At 41.5% G+C, this 20,528-nt stretch overlaps 1 protein-coding gene across 3 annotated transcripts in view; it reads left to right on the forward strand.

The window, feature by feature from the left end:
- ESRRG (estrogen related receptor gamma) overlaps positions 1–20,528 on the forward strand; it is a 568,605-nt gene that overhangs the window by 261,198 nt on the left and 286,879 nt on the right. The gene's annotated exons all lie outside the window — the stretch shown is intronic.

The raw sequence follows: 20,528 nt of genomic DNA on the forward strand, positions 1-20,528 counted from the left end.
AGACATAATCAGAGAAACACTGACACATATGTCACTGCAAAGTCACGTAGAGATGGCTTTAGAACACTGATGCTCTGAACACGTGTGTTCAGTGGGCAACATGGCCGCTCTTTGCGTGGCCCCCACTCTCATAAAGGATTCTGAGTTCCCAGGAAGCGTTTTCAGGCAGGTGGCTATGTCCCAGTGCTTTCTTGTGAACTGAACTGTCCCCGTCTTGTCCTCCATCTCTCTTGTCCTCATTCCCTGTGCTCCTCTGATTGAAGCTGGAGAAAAGAAAAAAAGATTTGAGGCTTGCCCAATTTGTCCTGACGTAAAGAGATGTTTAGCTCAGTGGAAGGTAGTGGCAGCGAGGTGAGGGCCTGACTGACGTCTCAACAATGTGTCTGCAGGACGGCTCTTCGCTCCACCGCGGCCTGGCTCCCGAGAGCTGTCTACCTTGCGAGAGAGGGGTGATAGTCCCTCAGGCTTTGACGCTCAACACCTTGTTAGATCTGCTGACGAAGACACGGTTTTTGGTTTAGTGCTTGTTTTCTGAAGGAGGTGTTCAGGTTTGCTTAAAGCCTGAAGAAAACATTTCTGAGGAATTGTAGCTTTTGTGGAGGGAAAAAAAAAATGCCCTATTTTCTGAACACATGGATTTGCTTTAAATTTTTCTTAAATTTCCAGAAAACATTTTGGATTCAGCACAAAAAGGTTGCAGTGGCCCAGTTTTCCTTAAATCCCTCATCTGTCAGACCTCAAATATTAGAAATGTAACTCATCAAACTACTTCCTCGTTGGGCTGGGTTTTGTCCCCAAGTCACCTTATTCTGGTTTGGTTTGGTTTTGTTTTGTTTTTTATGATGTTGACCAGAGGCCTTTTGGGTTTTCTTTTATTCTAACAAAGCATCAGACCTTAATTCAGTTCCAACATGACATTAAAATGTAAAAACAGCAGAACAGCAAACAGCCTTGTGTAGTGGGAAGGAGTAGAATTTTAGAGTCAGAGTTAGGTCAGGGCCTTGGCGTAATTAATTATCCTTTGTAAGCCTTCTTAACTTATCATTAATATTTAGAAAGGGACAGAGTTGGGAAGATGGTAACTGCCTTGCAGGGCTGTTGTGAGGATTTAATAAGGTAATACAGAAATTTAGCATCACACCTGGTAGGTTACCACATAGAAATGGACACATGCAAACGCAGAGCTCCTGGTCTCTTCCACCCACTTAAATTTCTTCTCTCCTGCTTTCCCTTCCTCTCTTTTTAACTTGTCTCCTTCTTTCCTTCCCATTTGAGGGAAAAAAAAAATAAAACAGGAAAAAAATCCTTTGACAGAATGATATCAAATGAAGCTTGATGTTATGCATAATGATGTTATGGACCAAGGTATGGCTAGGTTGGGACTGGGGTCAGGAATAAATAATATGACAAGTAAACAGTTGTGCTCGATTGTTACCAAACCCAATGCTGAGTCTCCACATTGCTAATTTTAGATTCACTGATGATCTCTCACCAAGACTCATCCAAGTTTCTAGTTCAGATGGGACTTGTTTTCAGCCAAGTCATTTTACATGACCTTTGTCTCGTCCTCCTAAGTGATGGAAGCCCAGAGGTTGTGACACCTCATGTTATCGATGATCCATGCTTTAGCTTTTGGGTAAGAATTCCACCCAGACATCGGGCATTCTAAGTTTTCTGGTCAGCAAGGATCCAAAAACTTTTGGGACATATATGGATGTCTCTCTAAGTTGCCCCAAAGGAACTTGTCCCTGAAAAGAGTCTCATTTCAATCCACGAGGGCTAGTGTGGGATGAATTCGGCATTGGAGAGAGGTTGGTGAGTCCAAGTCTAAGATTTCATTCAACGCTAGAGTTCTGTGACCTTTTCATCCCAAAGTAGGAATGTGCCACACACTCCAGAATCCCATTGCCAAGCTAGGACATCAGTAAATCTCGTTTGTTGTCTACCTTCCTCACATACTAAGCTCTTGAGTGTATCGGGGTTGGTATTACCCTGGCACCTCAAAAGCACTCAGCAATGGTTAGCTGTTATTACCTCTTAATGATCCAGGTTTCTTGGGTAACCATTCTCATCTTGGTTCTCTCTCTGCCATCTACTCTCTTGAAAACTATAATCACAATTCCTCATATATTTTTTTTAAATTTTATTTTATTATGTTATGTTAATCACCATACATTACATCATTAGTTTTTTGCTGTAGTATTCCATGATTCATTGTTTGCATATATTTTTAAATTTTCCTTAAATTTCCAGAAAACATTTTGGACTCAGAGGGGTGAAGAGTTTTACAGAGATGCCCTGTCTTCTCCCACTGAGCACAGTTGTTGAGCTGCCTCCTTCCTGTCCGCTCTCTGGACCGCAAGCTTCCCCACCCTACATCACCCAAATGAGATAACCCATGTTCCAAAAGAAAAAAACAAAACAAAACAACAAAACATTATGCCCCATCCATTTAATGTTTTCCATACTACATTTTAAAAAATTGTATTTAATTTATTTAAACTAAAAAGCAAACAACAGTTCACCCATTTCTTCCCCCCCCACACACACACATTTCCTGTGACCACCAGTCTATTCTCTGTATCTATGAGCTTTTTTTTTTAAGATTCTACATATATGAGAGATCATACAATATTTGTCTTTCTCTGTCCCGACTTATTTCACTTAGCATAAACGCCCTAGAGGCCCATCCATATTGTTGTAAATGGTAAGGTTTCATTCTTTTATTTATGTCTGGATTTTTGAACTCTATCATATAGTATATATCACACATTCATTCACTGGCGGATATCTAGGTTGTTTCTATATCTTAGCTATTGTGAATAATGCTGCAATGAAGATGGATATATATCTTTTCAAGTTAGTCTGTACATTTTCTTCAGTAAATACTAAGAAATGGAATTGCTGGATCATATGGTAGTTCTATTTTTAATGTTTTGAAGGACTTCCATACTGTTTCCCATTGGCTGAACCAATTTATATTCCCCACCAATAGTGCACGAGGGTTGCCCTTTTCTCCACATCCTCCCCAACTCTCGTCTTTTATCTTGTTTATACTAGCCATTCTAACAGGTGTGAGGTGATAGCTCATTGGAGTTTTGATTCCCTGATGATTAGTGATGTTGAGCATATTTTTATGTACCTGCTGACCATCTTTATGTCTTCTTTGGAAAAATATGTCTATTGAGAGCATTTGTCCATTTAAAATTCAAATTGGTTGCTTTCTTGCTGTTGAGTAGTATGAGTTCTTTATATATTTTGGATATTAGCTCCTTTTTTAGATATATAATTTGCATGATTTTCTCCCATTCCATAGGTTGCCTTCTCATTTTATTGATGGTTTCCTTTGCTATGCAGGAGCTTTTTAGGTTGCTGTAGTCCCACTTGTTTATTTTTGCCTTTGTTGCCTTTGCTTTTGCTAGCAGACTTAAAAAGTCATCATAACCACCTATGGTTTCTTCTAGGAGTTTTACGGTTTCAGGTCTTGAGTTCAAGTCTTTAATCCATTTTGAGTTAATTTTTATTTATGGTGTGAGAAGGTGCATGTAGCTGTCCAGTTCTCTGAACACCATTTATTGAAGAGACTGTCTTTTCTCCATTGTTATTCTTGGCTCCTTTGTTGTAAATTAACTGACCGTATAGGTGTGGGCTTCTTTCTGAGCTCTCTATTCTGCTCCATTGATCTGTGTGTCTATTTTAATGACAGTACCAAACTTTTAAAATTATTATAGCTCCGCTATATAGTTTAAAATCAGGGAATATGATGCCACTGGCTTTGTTTTTCTTTCTCAAGATTGCTTTTGGCTATTTGGGGTCTTTTGGGATTCCATATAAATTTTCGGGTTATTTGTTCTAGTTCTGTGAAAAGTACTGCTCGTATTTTGATAGGGATTGCATTAAGTCTGTAGATGGCTTTGGGTAGTATGGACGTTTTAACAATATTAATTCTCCCAATCCAGTAGCACAGAATATCTTTCCATTTTTTGTATCTTCTTCAGTTTCTTTTATTTTTTTTTAAGTGTTTGTAATGAAAAAACTATGTCGAATAATGGAAAAAAATCAGGATGGAAAATCCAGTTTGCAAACTAAACTTAGCATTTCTAATAGCAAGGTGTTGTGTTTTCCTGCAACTCCTGAGGACCACTCTAATATGACTCCAAGACTTGAACCATATCCCAAGAAAAACATTTAAAGAGTCCTGAACCCTAACACAATGGCAACAACACATTTCTCTTAGTAAACTGATGTCCAGTAGTGGCTCCCATACCTTTGCAGGTAAAACAATACCATTAGGCAGTAGAACAACTATACTAGAATTTTGGGAACTTCCAACTTGTTCTCGAAACCAGAAGCTGGTTTATTAATATGGATGTCAAACCCTGACTCAAGGCTGCCATGAACTTGGTTGGTAATTGTCAGTTACTGATTATAGGTATCGCCGGCATGCCTTCAAGCTGAAGAAGTACAGAAATACAGAATTGGTTCCTTAATCAAGAATGTGGAATTGCCAGGTTATCACATACGAGGGGAAGCTGCAGATGAGTTACAGAGCCCTGGTCTCACAGATAGGATTCCTTTACAAGCCCACAGGTGCCCATTATGCATTCTCTCTCTACCATAGTGAGGTAAAGGCAATAACATCATTTGATGATGGGTTTATTCTCTCCAACTTTCAAGATTGAAACAGAAAGACGACACCTGAATATAATTCCCAGTGCAGGCTAGCGCTGTCCAGCCCTCACAAGATGCACAAAAGCCAGGGAAGCTCCTAAGAAGCCTACTGGGGGATTTGTTTCGTGGAGCTCAGTATTTCTTTCATTCGAGTTTTAACCCGATCCTTAATTTAACTCCATGAGTAATATAATACACTGGGGCAGGACTAGAGCGAGGTGAATGGTACCGCAGCCTCCACGTTATGCCTGACCTTGCAGCTGAGTATTAATTTGAAGTAGTGGAATTAAAATTTTCTATTCTTTTGCATTGTCATGCCTCACGTTGATAAGCACCAAGAAATGTAAATAAAAAAGACCTATTTCAAAACCTTCCTTACAACCTTTTTGTTTTATGACAAAAGACAGTTAATTAACATACTAGCAGTAAGCAGCCTTCCCAAACTCCCGCTAATTATGTATTCTGTTGACCGTGACTCTAGTCATAAGGTAATTGGCTTGCAGCAACATCACATTTCAAATCATCTCTTGAAATTACATCAAAAAGCCAGCCTGTTTTGTTTTGATAGGGGAACAATCAATTTGATAAGTGGTAACACAGCTCATTGTTTCACATTAATTAGACTAATTGCTGCATGTTAGCCTCTGAAATAGACAGAACTTGGAGAAGACAAAGGCTGTGGCCTTTAGCATGCAGTGTGTGTGATGGTTCCACTTGCCTGAACATACTGTAGGCAGAAAACAGAGCTGTTATAGGAGGCAGCCTTGCGGGAGGCTGGGTGTTAACAGTAGTTTGATGTGTTATGCTTAATACACTGGCTTTCAATTATAGCGTCCAGGTTCCAAGTCCCACAGAGGAAAGAAAGGACGACTCCAAGAACTGTTTCCCGGCTAACCAGGTTTGGGTTTGAGGGAGTTATAACAGCCTTCCAGTTACTCTCTCGCCTTCAAAACCCATGCACTTTTTATGTCCCTGCCAGGGAGGCCCCTACTCACATCCCTTTGTAGTACTCTGGGCATAAATGCCTTAAAAAACAGACTGAAACAAAACAAACAAAGCCAAAACAAAACAAAATACCAAAAGGACAAAAAAAAAAAAATCCCTTTTTTTTCCAATTACAAAACATAGTGTTTTAACCCACAGAGATTCGGGAAACTGTCATTTGGGGGAAGTCTAATGCCTCAGCCCTGCAAACGCCTTTCGGTTTGACAGACTGTGCCTTTGTTGATTCTCGAGACCACCAATTTGGCCAAATTGGACGGTGTGATCTTTAGGACAACAACACATGTCAGTCTCAATTGGCAAAGAAGAGAGTTCCACTTGTGACCCTGCACGTACTTCTGATGCTCTCACATAGGTTCGTGAGATCGCGTTACTGGACGGCTGATGCAATGGAACAGGGCTCCTTCCCAAGGAAAAGGCATCCAGCGCTTAAAAAACCAGATGCCCTCCCTCTGTCACTCAGACGCTGTCTAGTTATCCACACACGACTCCGGATTATGGCGAGCTCACTAGACAAACGTGCAAATCGGCGGTTGTGTGTCCCTCTTCATGTCTATACTGTTTTTATATGCGAAATGGGAATTAGGCTAACTGATTCTGCGGTTGCACATCACCAAATTCACTGTGGTTAGGCGGTAAATTATCTTGTTGGCTTTGGGCTGCATTTGACCTAAGAGACGAAGTCTCAAACAACAACAGACTCTGCTAATTGCCGTCGCAGCTCGATTCAAAGAATGGTTTGCACATGTTCGTGGTGTGGAAAGGACTCTGGGTTTCTCACTAGTTTCTTCAGCTTTACCAAGAGTGGTGTGGTCTTTGAACAGGAAGGACAGCAATATATAAACATAACAGTGTTTTCATAAGATACACAGCTGCATTACACATCCCAAAATTGTAAGTATGATGTTCCTCCATTTGTAAATGCTTGTGGGCTTTCATTGAAATGACAGAGGGAAATATGACAGTGACATTTGGACCTGGCTTGGAAAATGAATTCGAAACATTTAAACGAGATCGATTTGCTGCTGTGTATGAAAGTATCTTGGGCGGGGAAGGTGGGGGTGTGTGGACATTTGTACCAAAGGAGAGCATTTCATTTCTTCTTTTTATCATGCCCTCAAAGGAATGATCCTTTTGCAGGAACTTCAAAGCACAAATTTGCGCGGGCAGGTTTAATTTGGTCATTTAAAGCAGGGGCAAGCAATGAAATGATTGCTCCTATAAATTAATAAATCTTCAACAGCCTTTTAAAAAGGTACAAGGATTTGTGATTTAAGTGTGCTAATGTGCTGTTTTCCCCGTAAAATCCCAGGGTTTATTCAGAAGGTAAATGATTGGGGGGGAAAAAGGTACCAAGATGGAAGCCCCTTAACATGCAACTTAAGTGCTGGTTCCACTTGCTCGAGCACAAGTTGGAAGCAGCTTTGTTAGGATTCCAGCGGCACACTCGCTGTCACTACTGGTTTCTTGTACAGTCAAGCCCCACTTCGTGCAGAGCAAATCTTTGCTCAGTTAAGCGAGCGTCAGTCCCTGGTAAGCTTGGCTGCCGGCCCAGGGTTGTTAGGCTTTTCCATGCTACACCTGAATGAGATATTGACGACACATTGCGACCCAAAGAGAGTTGAGAAACTGGATAAAAAAAATAAATTAATTAAATTGTCATGGGGCTGACAGAATAATTTTGAAAATGCGACTTAACGCTTTCAGCGTACAAGCAGAACAGGGGAACGGCTGCTGACCTGGTACGACGTGGTGGGTCATTTGGTGGGGTTGAATTTTTTTTTTTTTCCCTTCTTACTTCCTGCCTCACGATTGTGGATGTGGAATGAAGTGTGTGTGGGGGGGGGTTCGGGGCGGGGATGGGGGGTGGAGGGGAGGTGCTGACAGATTATAACCCTGTGTACAACCTTTTGGTCGGCTACTTGCTTCATTCGAATGGGCCTATTATCTACTTAACAAAAGCTTCCCAAAACAAAACTCTGTGGAATACAGTTACAGGGCTTTGGAGTGAGGAGAACACTCTTGACAGTAGGTAATTTCTGCTGAGGAGAAAAATAAGGATCAGAGAAAAATCAGGGACGGAGTGGAAAAAAGACATAAAGTAGGAATAGTTTTTAAATAGGAATGGCTGGCAGAGCAATTAATCACAGAGTGCTCTGAGCTGCAACAGAGGTTGCGTCAGGAGGGCGGGTAAGGCCAGAGGACCCTCCTCCCCCCCCACCACCCCCCCTCAAGGTGGAGGGGGCAGACCTATCCCCATTGGCTAAACAAAGTATATAAAAATCCAAGGAGTTTTAGTAAATATTTAGATTCTTTGTTTTTCACTATTGAATTAATGATGTGTTGTGATCGTGGCAGTTCTTATTCTGCTCCGAAAAAGTAGAAAAAACTGCATTTTACCAATGGCAATAGAGGATTCAGGTTATCTGAGAGAACAGGGGGAGGGAACGGGGGGGGGGGGGGGAGGAGAGCCTCCTGATGAACCTGAACGCTCTGGCAAGCTTTTGTCTCAAAAAACTATTAATTGGAGGTTTTCTGGGAGAAATCAGAAATTACTATAGGTTCTAAAGATTTAATAACTTCTTTTAAAATCGATTCAGGGCTCTTGTAGCGTGCGTGTGCTATTTTAATGCATAATTTCTCATGGAAATTGTGTAATTTCTCCTCCTAGCTGAGTCTGTATTGAAAAAGGACAATTCTGAGAGTGCTGGCATTTTGCTCCCTCCACATCCAGCTCACATTCCTACTAGAGGTAGGTGCCGTGGGACTCCACGGGGCGGCGTGACCGCATGGGGAATGGTGGCTCTTCCCTCTTCAGTCCTTCACTCACGCTCTAAGCACACACCATCTAACTCACTTCACAGACTCTGGACTTTCATGGCTCAGCCAAAGCCCAACCCCTAGCAAAGACATCAAAACCCCCATTTATGAGTCATTATTGAGTGCTCACTGGAATATAGCATGGCTCAAGGCATGGAAGGATATTTTCAACGTAGAGAGCACCATCTTTCCCTTCAGCGGATCACTCTCTTCACTTGGGTTTCATAATCTGTAAGTGGGGGGTAGTCATATCTACCTTGCAGGGTTGCTGAAAAAGTTAAGTGAAAGTAAAGCTCCCAGCCTGGTTAAGTTTAGTGCATATGAAATGCTTCGTGGTAGCCCCTTTGAGAAAGGTGGGTTATTTGTCTGTAGTCTTAAGGAAGAGGTGTAGACACTTGACATTTTCTTCTAGTATAAACTGGGCCAGATTCATGGCTATGTAACCTGTGTGGCCACCTAAGGCCCGATGCTCTGAAGGGCCCTGCACTTGGTTTCACGTTCTGCTGTCACCATCTGGAAAGTCTTAATACTTTTTGAACAGGGGACACCCCCCGGCATTTTCCTTTTGCATTGGGCCCCACAAGCTATGTAGCTGGTCCTGAATATTGTTATTTGACTTTGCCCACAATTTTTATTTATTTTCCAGCTACAACTTTTATTGAATATTTTAATTTTTTTTAAGATTTTATTTATTTATTTGAGAGAGAGAATGAGAGAGAGAGCACATGAGAGGGGGGAGGGTCAGAGGGAGAAGCAGACTCCCCGCCAAGCAGGGAGCCCGATGCGGGACTCGATCCAGGGACTCCAGGATCATGACCTGAGCTGAAGGCAGTCGCTTAACCAACTGAGCCACCCAGGCGCCCAATGATTATTACTTTTTACTCAGCTTTTCTACTTATTTTCAGTAGAAGCATTGGTTTGAATTATCTAGTCTTCCCTTGGTGAAAGAGATCCTTTGCTACTCGCAATATTACCTTAGTAAGATTCAGCCATCTTGCTGAATGTACATGGGGTTCATTAATTTTCACCATATAGTTTTCCTTTTTTTTTTTAAGATTTTATTTATTTGAGAGAGAGAGAATGAGAGACAGAGAGCACGAGAGGGAAGAGGGCAGAGGGAGAAGCAGACTCCCTGCTGAGCAGGGAGCCCGATGCGGGACTCGATCCAGGGACTCTGGGATCATGACCTGAGCTGGAGGCAGATGCTTAACAACCGAGCCACCCAGGCGCCCCAGTATTGTTTTACTTTATTTTTTTTTTAAAGATTTTATTTATTTATTTGAGAGAGAGAGAGAGAATGAGAGAGAGCACATGAGAGGGGGGAGGGTCAGAGGGAGAAGCAGACTCCCCGCCGAGCAGGGAGCCCGATGCGGGACTCGATCCAGGGACTCCAGGATCATGACCTGAGCCGAAGGCAGTCGCTTAACCGACTGAGCCACCCAGGCGCCCTTATTGAATATTTTAAATTAGCTTTTGGCACTATCAGGCACAAACTAACTGCTCAGTTAATTCTTTTTTTTTTTTTTTTTTACTTTTTTTGCTGCTGTGTGCCTCCCATTAATGCCTTGTATGCTCCAGCTATACCGCAGTTCTCCCCCCTTATCTTGCCCCAAGCCCCCATTCCCTTGAGAAGACGTACACGGCTATTCCTTTGTGTCTCCAGTACCCTTCCTGTTCCTCTTGAATAAGCCTTATTTAGCGTGCCTACAGCTCAATGTCTCCACTTCTCAAGCAGAAAGAACCCCCTGCTTGGCAGTCTCCATGTCCTCACAGCATCTTGAGGTGCACACCTATTCTAACCCTCCTCCAGTCAGTGCACTGGATAGTAAGCTCTTTCAAGGGAAGAGATTTTCTTGTTTTCAAACCTGCTGCTTCCCACCATTCTGACTCCTAGTTGGTATTCCTAGTTGACTCAACAAGTGAATGAACAAGCTGATTACCAGAGCTTCCAAGAGCACCACTGACTCATTTTCATCTCACCTTTAAAAAATTGTTTTCTGCTTTCCTTGTGTATTTTTGAGCAATGGATGCCTCACATACCTGCAATAGGGGCCAAATGGAAAAACAAATTCAGGATTGCCTCTGAGGTAGAAACCAGCTCCTAAATATTAAGAATTGGTGGGCAATTAAGTGGCTATCATTGTAGACCGCCCATTTGGTAAAATGAAATGCTTTTTGTAATTCCTGTTCTATTTGATAATATATTAAGACCCTTAAACTAATGTTCCAAGGTCTTAAAGCATGTTTCTTTGGCACAGAGGTTTAGAAGCCTTTAACACACGGACCCGCAAGACAAAGGGGAACCCGCATAGCAGTGGGTTTGATGGCGGGTAGACATGTGAGTCAGTAAATTCTGTTGAAATCAAATGCTAAACTTTGGGAACACATGCAGTTTTCTGAAGACAAAGTCTCTGGCTTTCATGAGATCCTCAAAGGAACCTCTGGCCCAAAAGTAATTAAAGACCCCTGCTTTGGAATTTCAATTTGAGAAAATGATGTTTCTTTCTTATTAAAATAGAATACTGTCTATAATGACTTACCATTATTAAAGAGATGTTTTCTTGACTTTTAATAACCCCCTCACACACATATACCCATGCCAATTTATTAACTGTAATTTTGTAAAGGTGTTTCTTTTTTTCTTTCTTTCTTTTTTTTTTTTTTAAGATTTTTTTTTTTATTTATTCATTTGAGAGAGAATGAGATAGAGAGAGCATGAGAGGGGGGAGGGTCAGAGGGAGAAGCAGACCCCCCGCTGAGCAGGGAGCCCGATGCGGGACTCGATCCAGGGACTCCAGGATCATGACCTGAGCCGAAGGCAGTCGCTTAACCAACTGAGCCACCCAGGCGCCCTTTGTAAAGGTGTTTCTTAAGTGGCCTCAAGTTGGTTGAAATATTTGCGCTTGCTCTTCAAAGTTGTCTGCATTGTTTCCTCCTTTTCTCTCCAGTATTCATTCCTCCTGCTTTTGCAAATTCTTCAGCAGGTAGAGGTGTACCAGGAGAGGGAAATTGAGAAGGGATGTGTGCCATTGGCTACTTGGTGGTGCATTTCTTTTGTTGTTCTGAGTTGTTTTTAGAATTCATATCATTGATGTGCTTGGGGCATTGGTGACAAGATGTTAATAGTTTCCTGACTGGGCAGACAGCTGTGCTGAGAGGTGTTAAGTTTTCAGTAAATTCATCTGTTTTATTAGCTCAGATTTACCTGCAATGTTAGCTCATTTACAACTGAATTTGTGGTCTATTTTTTTTTTCACCTTTAGCAATTTGTTTCTTTCTTTTGTTTCCATATAATTTCATTTGAAAAGGACTGAGATTCCGCCTTCCCTCTCCCCAATAAGTTAGGCTATCTTTACCATAAATAAACAAGGGTTTTTGGGGGGGTCCCCTTTCCTCAAGAATATTACATCTTTCTAGGACTGCATATGTGATAATCCCAAATTACTAAAAATGAAATATTTGCAGTTATAAAGGGCGCCTGGGTGGCTCAGTTGGTTAAGCGACTGCCTTCAGCTCAGGTCATGATCCTGGAGTCCCGGGATCGAGTCCCACATCAGGCTCCCTGCTTGGCGGGAAGTCTGCTTCTCCCTCTGACCCTCCCCTCCTCATGCTCTCTCTCTCAAATAAATAAATAAAATCTTAAAAAAAAAATATTTGCAGTTATCATTACAGATAAATTCACCCCATCTAACAGAAGGCTCTGGCATGTTTCTGTTTTGCTCCTCCTAGTTTGTGTTTGTACTGAAGATCCGAGCTGTGCCAGAGGTGGGTAGAAGCAGAAGTTTGGCCTCTTGGTTGAGATGTTGCAACTTTTTTATTGGTATAAAAACCTCAGTGTGATACTATATCCCAATGCTCTTGGCTATTTTTGTTGTTAAATATTGCCATTTCCTCTCCTCTGAATTCTTTTTTGTCCCTCTACAGTCTGAATTGAGAAATAATTCATAATTTCTATGGATTTATCTTCAGTTTTCTTCTGTGTTGATTCCCCTTGCCTTCCTGTGTGAATTGGAAGCTCCTAGAAGACAAGGTCCTTCTTCTTTGTCCTGCCCATAAATCCTGGTGTGATGCTTTTAAATCCTCACTGATTCAGTGATTACAATGGCCACCTTCTATCCTATGTAATCAATTTGGCCATTTAAGCTGTGGTTCTGCAGTCTTTGGCCCTGTCTTTGGATTAAGCTTGTTGGGGTCGATTCTTTCCTGAAATGCTTTCTAAGCATGGAAGAAACAGCAAGATAGAGTCACTGTGTGATGGGTAGAAATGCTAGGCCAAAATCTACTAGTCCTGAATGCATAATGTTTAGGATTGAAAAATCAGTTTCATATTTCTCAGAATTACTCAGGAGAACACTTTTGTGCCAGTTGTCAGTTTTTTGAAAAGGAGTACCCACTCCTTTATATAACCCACTCGGTTATATAAGATATGTAGCGTTTATTGAGTATGTCTCAGGAAACAGCATACATAAGAACTTATAGTCCTCTAAGATTAGCGAACGATAATGGCTAAGAATATTAACTATTTAGGGTTGGAGAAGGTATTGGAAATTATATAGCCCACCCTCCTCATTTTGTCAGTGAGGGGATCAGTTCCTCAGTTGATTTAGGTACCCTATTCAAGAACATACAAGGCGTATTATTAATAGTAAAATTAGGAGCCAGGCACTTGTTTAAATGCTTTGTGCATATTAATTCATTACCTCATAACAGCTTCATGAGGTAGATTTATGTTTACTAACCTCTTTGTACCTCAGTTTCTTCTTCTCTAAGAGAAAAATAGTTTCTTCTCTTATAGAAGAAGAAACTGAGGTACAAAGAGGTTAGGTCAGTCACCCAGGATCTGATGTTTCTATCTCTAGAATCTGTCTATTTTTCTCCATCTCCACTGTCCCTACCATCACCTCCTATCTGGACTTCTTAGAGGGTCCTCCTCGCTGGTCATCCTGCATCCATTCTCCCTACCTAGATAGATTCTCGGCCCTTGGCGGACTTCATTTAAAACTCCAATCTGTGCAAGGCACTGCCCCGCTGTTAGTGACCACACCTTGTTTGTAGGATTTGCAGGAAGCAGCCCTTTCTGGCTTTCCAGAGGCCTCTTTCATGCTCCCGCCCCTGCCTGACACTCCCTCATATGTCAGAACCTTGGCATTTCTCATGGACTTACTTCTACCTACCATTCAGATCTACCTCAGAGGTCTCCACCTCGGGGAGACCTTCTCTGACTCCCTAGCTAAACCACGAGCCACGATTACAAGGCTTTGAGCCCTCAGGGACTGTATGGATTTGATTTACCATTGTGTTCCTAAGGCCGATACAAGAGTTCCCCCATATCCATGGAGAATACAGTACGTTCCAGGACCCCCAGTGGGTGCCTGAAGCCACAGGTGATAGTTCCAAACTCTCTATATACTGGATTTTCTTATACAGACATACCTATGGTAAAGTGTAATTTATAAATTAGGTGCAGTAAGAGATTAATAACAATAACTAATAATGAAATAAAAAACCTATATAATATACTATAATAAAAGTCATATGAATATGGTCTCTTTTTCTCTTTCAAAATATCATATTGCTTGCACTCACCCTTCTTCTTGTAATGATTTGAGATGATGAAATGCCCACCTGATACCTGATAAGTGAGGTGAATGACATAGGCATTGTGAAGTAGTGTTAGGCTACTATTGACCTTCTGACAGTACATCAGAGGGAGGGCCATCAGCTTCTAGACTGGGTGACTATGGGTAACTGAAACCACAGGAAGCCAAACCAAGGATAAGATAGGGTCCCCTGTACAGTGCAGGGTGCATAGCTAATCAGCATTTATAGAAGGAAGGAAGGAAGGAAGGAAAGGAGGAAGGAAGGAAGGAAGGAAAGGAGGAAGGAAGGAAGGGAGGAAGGAAGGGAGGAAGGAAGGAAGGAAGGAAAGGAGGAAGGAAGGAAAGGAAGGAAGGGAGGAAGGGAGGAAGGAAGGGAGGAAGGAAGGAAGGAAGGAAGGAAGGAAGGAAGGAAGGAAGGAAGGAAGGAAGGGAGGAAGGAAGGAAGGAAGGAAGGGAGGAAGGGAGGAAGGAAGGGAGGAAGGAAGGAAGGAAGGAAAGGAGGAACAGAGCCCTAAGGTGCTAGGAGTAATTCATTCTTGACTCAATCAAAAGAGTCAGGGCTTGGAGTTACGGTTTCTGACTTGGACCCCCCACTGTACTGCTCACTTATTGTGAAAATGCATAAAATGGGAACAAGGGCAAAGAAGGCATCAAGACTGATGCAGAGAAGAATTCCAAGCAATCTCTCTGGATCTTCTGCCCTGAAGGAGAAGAGCACAGCTCCCCACCTCTGAGGTGTGGGCTGTGCATAGTGACTTCTTCCTCAAAAGTACAGTGTGGAAAGAGGGGTGGGAAGGCATAACTTCACAGTGGATCTCTGCCAGGTGGATCAAGGTCAGGTTAACAACAGTGATAAGCCATGTTCATAGTATGTACCTTTGATATGATGTGATGCAAACAACACTTTACCTCTGAGGTCTTTCATCCCCAAGCCTATAACCCCAGTCTAATCATGAGAGAAACAGCAAACAAATCTCAAATCTGCAAAATACCTGGCCAGTACTCCTCAAAACTGTCAAGGTCATCAAAAACAAGGAAAGTCTGAGAAATGTTATAATCAAGAAGAGCCTAAAAAGACACAACAGCTAAATGTAATGTGATATGGATGGGGTTCTGGAACACAAAAAGAGTAGGTAAAAATTAAGGAAATATGAATAAAGTATGGAGTTTCATTAAATAATATGTCAATATTGGTTCATTTGTTGTTACAAATGTGACTCACTAACCTAAGATGTTACCAGTAGGAAAAACTGGGTGGTAGATATATGAATGGGGGCTCTCTCTTACTATCTTCACAACTTTTCTGCAAATTTAAAATTGTTCTAAAGTAACAGGTTTCTTTAAAAAAAAAAAAGTCATGCTGAGGTTTTGAGGTTGGGTGACTGGGAAAGTCAGTAGTGTTAAAATAGCAGGGATTTGACCATGAAGTCACTGGCCCTGAGCATTAGGAAGTCTGTGTGGGGGTGTGGCTGGTGGTGAAATTAAACTTCAGGGTCAAGGAGATGCCAGGAGCTGAGGAAGAGAGGGCTCCATAGAAAGTTAGGCAGGGAAAAGAAGGATGGAGGGATTGGACTAGAGCTAGAAGAGACAATAGAGGCCAGTGAAGGATTTTTCAAGATTTAGAAAGATGCGGGGCGCCTGGGTGGCTCAGTTGGTTAAGCGACTGCCTTCGGCTCGGGTCATGATCCTGGAGTCCCGGGATCGAGTCCCGCATCGGGCTCCCTGCTCGGCAGGGAGTCTGCTTCTCCCTCTGCCCCTCCCCCCTCTCATGTGCTCTCTCTCATTCTCTCTCTGAAATAAATAAATAAAATCTTTAAAAAAAAAAAAAGATTTAGAAAGATGCGTATTAATCCATAACATGGGGGAAGAAATTGTTCACATGCTCATTTTATTCATATATAAGAGTGAGGAATTAGATAGGTGATAGATGCATGGTTAGGGTTGTGGATGGGTTGTCTTTACAATAATTTTGTAAGCCAGCTGTTTCACTTGAGAGAATCCCAAAATATTGGAGTCTGTAGATCTTTTCTCTAGAACCTTCCATTTCTCATGAACAGGGTCCTCCGGTGTCCTGCCTTGGGGATATACAATTACCTGGGGCATTCTGGGAGCCCATGGGGAAGAAGAGGATGGAGTGGAGGCTTTCCTACAATGCCCTCATTTTCACTAAGGTGTTTTGAGACCCCATCTTCTTCTCTGACACCCCACACTCCTGGTATTGTAGTTCTTAGAATTTCTCTAGCTTGGTTTCTCCAAAGACAAAGTAAGAAGGAAGAGTGGATGCTGTGCTTCGTAGGGAATAAGTAGAGGATGTGGGGGACAGAATTTCAGCCAGCCCCACCTGACGTTAGCTGCATGCCTTACCCCTGCCTTACACCAATGCCTGATACCCAGTGCCCTTGATCCCTGAGCTTTCAGGGTGAAGAGTCCTACATCTTCTTGTTGTCCCGCTTTGCTTATGTTTACAGTTCACTTCCTGCATATCTCTTGAAGAGCTCTACACTCTGCTTTTCAACTCCTTATACCATGGTTCAGGTTTGGTATGTCTCCTATTTTCATCAAGAATGGAGAATATGGAAAAAAAAAAGGAGACTGTTTCTGTTTCTCCTTGGTATTTTATTGATAATTTCTGAGATGAAAGCAACAGAAGAGTCTTTATGTTCTTATAATCAAAATTTCAGAAGTCGACATTTAAAATCAGTTTTCTTATATATATATGTGTGTGTTCATGTTTTTTAAATATGGGTTTAAATGTAATGCATTACATAGTCTGATTATTTATTTTAATGAAAAAGCAAAATGTAATTAAGGAACAGAACTGTCTATTTTTCCAAGAGTGTGTTGGTTTATGGTTTAGTCCTTAGGGCATATTACCTTATGCCTTTGGGGCAGTCCTCACATTTTTGAGAAGTAAGCAGTCTTTGTCAAGTGATTCAAGAATCAAAGCTTGTTATGTGGAATGAAAGTTAACTGAACCTGAGGCCCTTTTTTGTACCACCCCCATTCAGTTTTTTTCTCTTTTAATATTTTAGTGATTTTTTTTAAATGACAAAAAAAAAAAAGATCCCCAGTCTCCTTACTCCTTGAGCTGTATGTATTTGTCAGCTAGTTGAAGGTGGAGGGAAGGAAACCAGCTTTTTTCCTTTTGTTTCCTGGAAGAAGGAGAAGGCTGGAGATTACCCAGATTTGTGGTCCCTAAAGATACAGCTCATGCAATCCAGGAAAATTATTTCCCAGTGAAACGCTGTCCTTTTCATTCATGCAACTTGAACTTTCCTTTGGTAAAACTTCAAGTGTGCTGAGCAAAACCTTTGCTTTTCAAATTCTTTCTACTCAGCGAATGCTTTTCACTACACTCTGGAGTAGGAACTCCAATAACTCTCTTCCAGAGGAGATTAGAGTCTAGGAAAAGGGCTTAGTCAGTGGGGGTTCAGGGGGGCGGGGGGGCGGGGGGGGAGAAAAGAAATGTTGCCCTGTTAGTAAATGTCAGCTCAAACAAACACATCTCCTAAGAGATTTCCAAATGGATGCATCTTCATTTCTCAACATGATGATGGGATTATTTTACCCCTTTCTGTAACCTGTGTTTTCCCAATAGGAATGTATTAGATTATGGGGGTTGGTGGACCTGGAGGGATAGAGGGATGCATCTACCATGAGGTATCTATCAGAAGAGACTCCTCCTACTACAGAATATAGTTGTCACCTACAGAAGTGGGGAAGGTGTTCAGTCCTGATTCTCCCTAAGCCGCCAAGTTAGCAAGGGATATTCACCTTTAGGAATGTTCTCCCTAGATCATATTGAGTATAACTCTACTGTCCCCTAAAACCTAAGACCTACAGCAGTTTATTTCTTTTAACTTACGTCAGCCTTTAATCTTTCCCATCATGCTGTCATGGCTTAGTTGGTGAGGCCAAGTTTTAGTTTGTAATCATGAATGCTTATAAGGCAGGAGGCCAAGGTTTCCTAAATTGCTCACTGAGCCTCATTGTAAATTTATATTGAACTCTTAATGGTGGGAGCATTAAAAAAATTGGAGCTTTTGAAAGGTGATCTCATTTTAGAATTTTTTTTTTCTCTTCTATATTCTCTGGTTTAAACCACATTATTTTAAAACAAAATTAGTTAAGTCAGAAGTCTGGATGTGTAATTGTCATTGAATTTACTTTAATGATAAAAACAGGAAGGAGATGATCATCATTCAGAAAACAGTTATTGGATCTGCTGGGTCCTTAGGCACTCTGCTGACCCTCAAGATGAATAAGATATGGCTCCTATTCTCAGTCACTTAAAGACTAAAAGAAAAACAAAACTGAACCAAAAACTCTGTAGTGCCTCTTAGTAGGTATTCTTCTGCATAACAAACGACCTGAAAACTTACTGGCTGAAAACAACAAATTATCTATCCTTTCCCCCAGTTTCTGAGAGTCGGGAACATGAGAGCAACTTAGTTGGGTAGTCCTGGCTCAGGGTCTCTCAAGAGGCTGCACTCAAGGTGTTGGCCAAGAGGGAGGTCACCTGAAGACATGACAGGACAGAGGGTCTGTCTCCAGGCTCACTCACATGGCGGCTGGCTGGAGGGTCTTGCTTTCCTATCACATGGGCTACTCCCTATGGCTGTGCATGACATGGCAGCTTGCTTTCCCCAAAGCTCAAGATCAGAGAGAGAGAGAAGAAAAGTACAAAATAGAAGCTGCAGTGTTCTCTGATAACCTGATCTCTGCAGTGATATACCAGCGCTCCTGCTGTATTCTGTTGGTCACCTGGACCAACCCTGGGACAATATGGGAGGAGCTTCTGCACAGGTATGAATATAAGAGGGGGGAGTCTCACTGGGGGACATCTTGGAGGCTTGCCATCACAGTCTTCCATCCAAATACTGACCTGCTCAGTTTCTAAGATTAACAATGAAGAAGCATGATCAAAAATATCTAATGATGTCAGCCAACACCCTGGGAAGAAAAAGGCAGTAAAATTTAGAGGTGGGGTGATGGACATGGAGCACAGCTATGGGCCAGCCCAAAGGGGCAGCAGCCTCCAGGATCTGTCTAGGAAATCCGTTGTACAGAAAGTCTGAATTCTAAGTGTCAGACATAATTCTGATTTTGCAAAGAAAGGGATTGAAGATTACTGATCATATTCCTATCAGCAGCAGATGAAGAGTGATGCTCTTTCACTAAGCAATCATGGTGCTTTATGAAAATTGAAATGGGAGCAGCATTTAAAAGGGGACAGACTATATTTGAATGAGTGCCCGCTATGGCTCTTACAGTGTGGAATCAAAATTAACCACAGCTAAGCAGTTTTTCTTTGTGTACCACTCTATTTATCAAAATGTAAGAATATCTAAGAAAAATTTTTGTCAGTGCAATAACAAAATTATTTTTAATTTGGACTGAAGCATCATTTTCTCCTGCCTAGTGCTCTTCTTAATGACAGAATTATTTTACATAAAGAAGTCTATATAATAGCATTTATTCAATCTGAGAAAATACAGCAGAGTACTCTAGGCATTTTTCTTGTTGCCCCACCCCAACTTGACTTCAAATATGTAAGTATACTAAGCCCCGCATCAGGCTCCCTGCTCAGCGGGGAGCCTGCTTCTCCCTCTCCCACTCCCCCTGCTTGTGTTCCCTCTCTCGCTGTGTCTATCTCTGTCAAATGAATAAATAAATAACATCTTTTTTTAAAAAAAGGAAAATCTACTTGACAGCAATGGGACTAATTGTGATTTTTTTTTCTTTTTGGTGGGGGAGAAAAAAAGCAAGGGCTGGGTTCTAGGTCATACATTTTAGCAAGGCATGTAACAGAGTACCGAGGCCTGAAGTTCCTCCTCTGTAAAGCTATGCAGAACATCTAGTTTTTATCAGGGTTTTTCTAGCTCTAAAGTTTTATCAAAAACTTCTTTGTCTGACTTTCTTTTGAATATGTGTAATTTTTTTAAATGTCTGGATTATTTTTTTAAATTTTATTTATTTATTTGAAAGAGAGAGAATGAGAGAGAGAGCATGAGTGGGGGGAGGAGCAGAGGGAGAGGGAGAAGCAGACTCCCCAGTGAGCAGGGAGTCCCACATGGGGCTCAATCCCAGAACCCTGAGATCATGATCTGAGCCAAAGGCAGATGCTTTACCAACTGAGCCACCCAGGAGCCCCAAATATGTGTAATTTTTGTGTACCAATAGTACCATAAAAATGATTTGCTTGTAAAATAAGTACAAATTTACAAATTATCAGTCACAAAAAAGTTTCTTTATAAAAGGTGAATTTCTAGATTGCTTTTATAAATACATCTTAGAATGTTTTTCTCAGAGTCTATGGCTCCAGTATATTGATCACAAAGGGCACATGTCGGAAAAATTAAAGTGATAGTTGGTAAATAACCTTTTCAGAGATCAAATATGTTGTTCTCTGTAATACTAAGTTAACCATTTATG

The sequence above is a fragment of the Mirounga angustirostris genome, unplaced genomic scaffold (genome assembly GCF_029215605.1).
Source record: "Mirounga angustirostris isolate CCGP_5_RB_7025 unplaced genomic scaffold, mMirAng1.0.hap1 SCAF_6, whole genome shotgun sequence".
Taxonomy (NCBI): domain Eukaryota; kingdom Metazoa; phylum Chordata; class Mammalia; order Carnivora; family Phocidae; genus Mirounga; species Mirounga angustirostris.